The sequence below is a fragment of the Oncorhynchus mykiss genome, chromosome 30 (assembly GCF_013265735.2).
Source record: "Oncorhynchus mykiss isolate Arlee chromosome 30, USDA_OmykA_1.1, whole genome shotgun sequence".
NCBI lineage: Eukaryota > Metazoa > Chordata > Actinopteri > Salmoniformes > Salmonidae > Oncorhynchus > Oncorhynchus mykiss.
Genome location: NC_050570.1, coordinates 38,969,340 through 38,977,803, shown reverse-complemented (window position 1 = coordinate 38,977,803; position 8,464 = coordinate 38,969,340).

The window sequence follows — 8,464 nt, the reverse complement described above, 5'->3', positions numbered from 1 at the left end:
CACCTGTTTGTTGGTACATGTGAATGATGTGTAATGATGGACTGTCGTTTCTCTTTGCTTATTTGAGCTGTTCTTGTCATAATATGGACTTGGTCTTACCAAATAGTGCTATCTTTTGTATACCAACCCTACCATGTCACAACACAACTGATTGGCTCAAACGCATTAAGAAGGAAAGAAATTCCACATATCAACTTTTAACAAGGCACACCTCTTAATTGAAATGCATTCCATTTGACTACCTCATGAAGCTGGTTGAGAGAATGCCAAGAATGTGCAAAGCTGTCATCAAGGCAAAGGGTGGCTACTTTGAAGAATCTTAAATATAAAATATATTTAATATAATTTTTTTAACACTTTTTTGGTTATTTCATAGTTTTGATGTCTTCAGTAGTATTCAACAATGTAGAAAATAGTAAAAATAAAGAAAAACCCTTGAATCAATAGGTGTGTCCAGACTTTTGACTGGTACTGTGTGTGTGTGTATATATATATATATATATAAAATAAAATATATAAAATATATACATACGTACATTATCATCACTGTACTGTATGTCTCATAAATCACTGTGTGTACTTATTTCATGAAAATAACTGAAAATATATGAAAATGCCTCCTTTTGGCATTGAATTGCTCAGACTGAATGTGTGGGTGTGTTGATAGACAAATATATTTACATACACAGCCCTGATTGGAGGATAGCATTGTCTAGACTCTCGAGCCTACCCAGCTTACCCTTTCAAAGTAGGAAGATACGTATGCAAACAAAAGATGGCCAGAATAATCAGATCAGATTGTGATGTCATGATCTGGGACAAATACTCCACCCCACCTTAACAAGCTGAAATTTCCGATTTTTTTTCCAAACATCTCTTACTCAAAAAGGGCATTACCTAATAGTGTGGAAACATTCAAAAAATCCTAATTTGACTTCACTGCTCTTTAACATAAATATTCACTCCTGTAACATATTAGAATATGTAAGTAAATATAAACTTGAAAACTTGTCACATCTTGACCGCTATCTCCGAAGGTCGCGCACGAAACTCGCTCGATAGTTGCCCCCCTCCAAGCAGGGCAGTGTAAACAGAATTGTCTTGTTGAGCCCAGCACTCCAACAGCAATGTTTTTGAAACAGCTGAAATGTATAGACATTGTAATTATATTTTAGACTTGTTTTATTGAGTTTTTACCTGAAATTACAGTAAAAGTTGGTTACACTGAAATTGATGCCAAGGGAATCTCTGAACACAGTCATTTGTTTCAATGCAAAAGTGAGCAGGAACACAAGCAGCAACTCCCCAGTGAATTAACACCTTTTTCAGTCACGATTAGCTTATTTTTCCGTGATGATTTGCATGATATTGATGAAAGCTTGGTTTGTTAATGTAGGACAAAAGCAATCTAGCTATGGTTCAGCTAATGTTGGCAGATGTTAGCCTTCTTCTCACTAGCTAGCTGAACTTAGCTACCAATTTAGTATATATATGAGGAGGATGCAGACATTTTGTTTAGCTTGCTAATTAGCTCTGTATAATATGAATGACACTGTAACATTACTGCACTTTCATATTTGTATGAGATGGGTAAACGTTCATTTTTGCTGTGCTGAAGTTACGTGATGAAGCAAATGTTGTTAGCTCGCTAGCTAGCCTCTGTGCCACTTTGTTATTGTCTTGCAGCTAAATTAATGTGTGTGGGCCTAGCTAGATGAATAGTTTGCATGCTTACTCGCTAGTGGCTACTGTGATATTTACGGTACATTTGAGCTGTGAAGCAAGAACGTCACTCGAACCCTCTCTTGGCATGGAACATTTCATTGCTAATGTTTATGTGCATATTATGTAACTCAAATTTTTTTCCAACTTTCGTCAATAAGCTCAGATTTCCGGGCAACAGTTGACAACAATCAAATTTTATTTGTCACATACACATGGTTAGCAGATGTTAATGCGAGTGTAGCGAAATAATTGTGCTTCTAGTTCCGACAATGCAGTAATAACCAACGAGTAATCTAGCTAACAATTCCAAAACTACTACCTTATACACACAAGTGTAAAGGGATAAAGAATATGTACATAAAGATATATGAATGAGTGATGGTACAGAGCGGCATAGGCAAGATGCAGTAGATGGTATCGAGTACAGTATATACATATGAGATGAGTATGTAAACAAAGTGGCATAGTTTAAAGTGGCTAGTGATACATGTATTACATAAAGATGCAGTAGATGATATAGAGTACAGTATATATGGATACATATGAGATAAATAATGTAGGGTATGTAAACATTATATTAAGTAGCATTGTTTAAAGTGGCTAGTGATATATTTTACATCAATTCCCATCAAGTCCCATTATTAAAGTGGCTGGAGTTGAGTCAGTGTGTTGGCAGCAGCCACTCAATGTTAGTGGTGGCTGTTTAACAGTCTAATGGCCTTGAGATAGAAGCTGTTTTTCAGTCTGTCGGTCCCAGCTTTGATGCACCTGTACTGACCTCACCTTCTGGATGATAGCGGGGTGAACAGGCAGTGGCTCGGGTGGTTGTTGTCCTTGATGATCTTTATGGCCTTCCTGTGACATCGGGTTGTGTAGGTGTCCTGGAGGGCAGGTAGTTTGCCCCCGGTGATGCGTTGTGCAGACCTCACTACCCTCTGGAGAGCCTTACGGTTGTGGGCGGAGCAGTTGCCATACCAGGCGGTGATTGTGCAATCATGTATGTGTTAACATACATATTCAGTACTACCGGAATGTAAATGAATTACAATCCAATTCAAATGAGTATAGAGCTACAGTGAAAAACATGATTAGGCTAAACGGAACTCACAGCTAATTCCTCCCTGTATAGGGTGATGAGTGATTGGGGGGAATGAACAGGGAGGTCCTGATCAAAGCTAACATTGTAAGCTAACATTGTACTGTATGCTTTAGGAGCCAGATGGTAGCTCATAAATCCAACACCAGGCTCTGACACATATTAGCATTTAGTTAGCAGCCCCAGCTTGTACAGCCATTTAGGTAATATCTCTATCAGATCACTTTGGAAATGGTGATTGAGTGAGTTTGGGTTGTTAACCCTTTGTGTTACACTACTGTGTGTGTGTGTGTGTGTGTGTGTGTGTGTGTGTGTGCGTGTGTGTGTGTGTGTGTGTGTGTGTATGTGTGTGTGTGTGTGTGTGTGTGTGTGTCTGTTTGTCTGTTTGTCTGTCTGTCTGTCTGTCTTTTTTTTATGCCACTCTTTGATATTTAGATGTTATTCAACCTTTATTTAGTGAAGTTAATCACTGAGAAGATATTCCTCTTTTCCAACAAGTCCATTTTGGGGAGTTGAGTGAAGGTAGTAGAGTAGAGGTGCACTGCTATGGGGAACTGATAGGGACTACTGTAGCTCAGAGACCAAAAGTTTCCCTAAGGGCAGGGGAAGATGCCGCTCCGATTGATTTCATGTTACACCTTGTCACGTGTAGTTCAATCTTCACAGTAAACTCTTTTTCGTTTGGGAGAGCGAGTCGAACTGCGGGCTGACTGATGTTTCTTTCTCCATCAGAGTTTTGGCCCCCGCCGATGGAGTGTTTGATGTGGAGGCACCAGACGTAAGAGCCAAGGTTGAGATGTTCTATTACACAGGATAACCTACTGAGAGAGAGAGAGAGAGAGAGGCTCTTCTCTGCCTGGCCATCAGTTTAAACTTTAAAGGGACAAATCAGCACTGTCTCTCTAGCCTGTCTGAGGTTATAATAAGTTGAGTAACTAAAGCATATACATTTGAATGCTTAAGGCACAATATGAAAGCAAAATATCAAGTGTGAGTGTGTAAACAGTGTGTAAACAGAGAGACACATTCGTTCCTTAAATATTCATGTAAAACTTTCACTAAGAACTGCTGTACTCAGTGACACTTACACATACACTGTGTGTGTGACCGTACACCACACGCATATTAGGTTGCAATGTGTGAGCGGACAGTGAAAGGGCAGTAGTGGAGAGAGTGAAGGGTCATTGTGTGTGTGTTTAGTTTTACTATAATCTTGCCGGTCCCGACAAGGAAAAAGGCAGCTGTAGGCTGAAGGGTTATGCTTAGGGTTACAATTAGGGTTAGATTTAGGTTTCGGGTTAGGGGTTAGGGTTAGAATAGGTTCAGGGTTAGGGGTTTGGGGTTTGGGGTTAATGTTAACATTAAGATTAAGGTGAGGGTTAGGTTGTTGGTTAGGGTTAGGTTTAGGGGTTAGGGGAAATAGGATTGACTGTGTGTGTGTGTGCGCGTGTGCGTGCGTGCGTGCGTTCATGCGAGGGAGGGAGAGTGGGTTAATTGTGGCGAACAGCTGAGGAACACTCGCTCAGCTCTTATATGGTAGAAAGAGACTAGCTGCTGCCACACAACCTGCAGAGCTAGGCTGTTTTATGATAACAAATGTGTGTCAGTCTGTGTTTGTGTGTGTGCGCGCGAGTGTGTGTTTGTAAACAGTGAGAAAAAGTCAAAGGGAGAAAATGTGTGTTTTACCGGGTGAGGCAGGTGACCAAGCCGAGCATGTGTGTGTGTGTTCATGAATGGAGAGAGAGCTGAGCGGACATAAACTATCTTCAGTCCAGACCATGTTCACTCGCCACTTTAAGGAATGGCATTAGTTCCAGTAAGCAATTTGTACTGGGAACACCGTGGTGAGCATGGGGAGTATTGTGTGACACCCTGTGACATCTGCACAACAGGAAGGATCTCAGATTGATCATACTTACTGTTTGCTGTTATTGAGGTGGATGAGGAGTCTCACGTGTGGTATATGTTACAACAGCGCTTTCAAAAACAGGTAGTACTCTGTGTGTGTCTGTGTGTGCGTGTGCATGCGTGTTCTGTCATCAAAGCCCCAGCGTGAGGATCAGCTTTCACTGGACAGCTAAAGGTTAGATTTGTGTGTTCCTACTTACAGTAACACACTGAAACATTCCTAAATGGTAACATTACCATTACACAATTTATCTATCAATCAATCAACTCATCTGCGACAACATTTCACTCTCTAGCGGTTCTCATTTTACATCTGAGTAGGAAAATAAATTGTGAAACACATTTGAAATAGCTGCCCTAGTCGTTGTCCTTTCTGTCCATATGTCACCCCCCCCCCCCTGCCCAAACCCCTCCACCACAAGTGGTCAGATATATTGGTGTGTGTGCAGGGTTTAGAGGCTTGGTCCATGTCTCCCGTTGGGCTCTGACTTCCAGCCTAAGGAGTGCTCAACTGAAGGAATCTGTTCCTCCATGTTAGTGTGCTTTGATGCTCCTACCGCGGTTACATAGCCCCACTCTGGGGGTGTCGAGTGTGTCAGCACGGCCACACTAATCAGTGTGGGCTAATGCTAGCCTTGGAGGTTTGTGGTGCATCTTAATCTGTTGTGTTTAATACTCTCAAAGGAATACCTCAAATCTAAAAGCTCCATCAACCGACTGTTGCTGGAAGGGTTAGGTCGAAGAGGGGTAGTGGAGATGGGTGAGGAAGGGTTGAGGAGGGGGTGCTATGCTATGTAAGACCCTATCTAAGTCTTGCGGAACATCAGTGGACACTCGAAAAATACAGCCGCCAATAGATCTCTGATAACAGCCCCGGATCCAAGTTTCCCTCCGTGATATATCGGAGTAGGTCATTTACACAGCTTACTTTTAAATGTTAATACTACTGGAAGCACAAATGTGGACTGAGAGAAGGGACCCTGGCCTTTCTCGGATGATACCCAGTTGGATATAATTTATCTTTTCAACAGCCACCCGCTCTTATTTCTTCCTCTCCCAAAGATTGTCGGAAATAATCAATGGCACAGCCCCTGATGTTTATATTTAGCCAGTGATGCACCCAACAGTTGCTCCGAAAATGTCAACTGTCTCTTTGACCGTCGGGCTTAATTGGAATGTGTGTGTTTTAAAGGGAAATCTATTACTCTCATTCAGTTTCTATTGATCTTGGGGAATTGTGGCTGGAGAAATGTGCAGTGTGTTTGTTGGAATCAAATTGGAATGAAACCTTAAAAATATACAATTTTCAGTTTTTTTTTTTTACACAGAAAGAATTTCTAAACATATTATACGTGTGTAGCCTATAACATTCACTGTAAGCGAACAGTACTTCTGAGCTCGTGAGCAAGTAAGAAAAACACCGCAGCCACATATTATGTTCCCCATGTAACCTTTAGGGGGCTCTGTATTCGACCTTAGGCTGCCCCTGCCAGATTTGTTTGCAGATGATCACGTGTCCCCGAAATAACCTGGGAAACAGGGCCCTACAGGAATCTAGCACTCCACACTAAGCACCTCAAATAAAAATTGCATCAGTCCCCAGAGAGATAGAGAGATGGTAGCACTCCTAGAGGCACGTCTGTTTTTCTGATCAGTGAAGTCTCAGGTTGGACGGGAGTAGAGAGAGAGAGCGAGCGAGACAGCGAGAGAGAGGGAGGGAGAAAGAGAGCGAGAAAGAGAGGGAGAAAGAGAGGGAGAAAATGGAGAGTGGTGGGTGACACAGACAGCTCAGCAAAGAGAAAGGGGGGACAGGGTGTATTCCTTACCTGAAACCCTCCCCCTTACCCCATTTCTCCTCCGCCCCGCCTACAAGATCTGTCACCTTTCAGGTTAGTTTCTCCCTGCCGCACTGCAGTATGTCAGCCCCCCATAACCTTAAGAAACCAATCGACTCAAATTCAGCCACTAAAATAATTAAAGGGGGGGGGGGGGGGGGGGGGGGGCAAAAATAAGGGGTGTATTTTGAGTGGAGGGGACATGTGTCTCAAAATGCCTGGGAGCCTCCAGCCGGGTTGACTTGTTAGGAAAACTGGGTATAGCCTTACACTTCCGTTGACATGACTGCGGTATTAGTGGGGTGGGTAAGGTGTCGGCCACCCCTTGGCTGACCCCCCCCCCCCCCCAAGGATGTTCATGTTTACAGAGGTGTTCTCACAAACATTTGCCCAGCGCGGTGCGGCGCCTTGTCAGCCCGACTGATGGCCCCAAAGGCTCCCATTGGGGTTTACAACCTCTGAACTTTTACCATATACAGCACACAGTAAACCACCAAAGCTACAATACACTGCCACTGTGTGCGCGCACACACACACACACACACACACACACACACACACACACACAACCACAATCAAAAAGGTCAACTAGGCACAAACATACACAGAGAAACAAGAATCCGACAACACACTGAATGCACATTCACATAAAGAGATATGTACACGTATATATACACATCTGTATGCATTGACACACACACACACACACACACACACACACACACACACACACACACACACACCTTTCCCCTCATAAGCATGCACCTTGAGCTGAGATGCTCTAGCCACATCCTTTTAATTTAACAGAGAGAATGGGAAGTGTGAAGGACATGACAAGGAATATGCAGTAAGTGTCCTCTAGGACCGTGAGGTTAACCTAATGGGGTCATACATCACCCCTGGGAAAGACATGCACAGCAAAGTTGTCAATGCATGAATGCCGCTCTATTACTATCACCCATTTTAATCACGATACCTGTCACCCTGCTAATCAACATCATAACTTCACACGAAGAATCTCTCTCTCAACTCACAGTACAGCTACTTACTTGCACAGCTATACAGAACTAAAAGAGCAAAGCAGCAACTTAAAGAGAGAGGGGGCCCTGGCTACAAGGCTTTTTAAGAGGTTGTCTTTGTAGTGCATCATTGCCTTTTCACAGTAGCTCCCTCTTTATAAACTGTCGTTGTGACAATGCTAAATGTGTCTTTTTATGAATGTGCTAAAACAGCTTCCCCTGGCGTGGGCTCCCGCACCCGCACTGACGCAGGGTGACAACACACACGCAGGGTGACAACAAACACCGCAGGAGGACAAACAGAAGTCAGCAGTCCCTGGCCATTTCCTGTTGTAGCCTCACAATTTGCCCAATGAACGCCCCTCGGCATGGGGCTGTGAGTTTCCACAGGTTCCCTTGACAACCCCCCTTACCCCAAGTCCCATGCTCCCTCTCCAATCCCAAATCTCTATTGCCATATACCCCCTAGCTAACAAGGTGAGGACACCGTAAGTGCCCTGAGAGGTGGGGAGGTGTAGGATGTTCTCACCTCTTGGGGTGATACCAGTGCTGTTGCTATGGGTATGAGCCCCTAATATCTGGACCTAGTATCTTAATTTGATCACCCTGTTGCAGGAGAATTCGTCATCCTGCTTTGATTTGTCATCCCGAGGGTCCCAGAGATACAAATGTTGCATAGTTTTGTTTGATGAAATCAATTTTTATATTCAAATGTACAAACTGGGTTCTACAGTTTGACCCCACTGCTGTCCCTGGCTCCACACCCACCCCACTCGGCCATCTAGATGTGTGAAAGATAATGATAATGATCCATTATGTGTGACATTCCTGGGAGTGTGTAAACTTAAACATTGTATTACCATATAATTTTGTATGTTCTC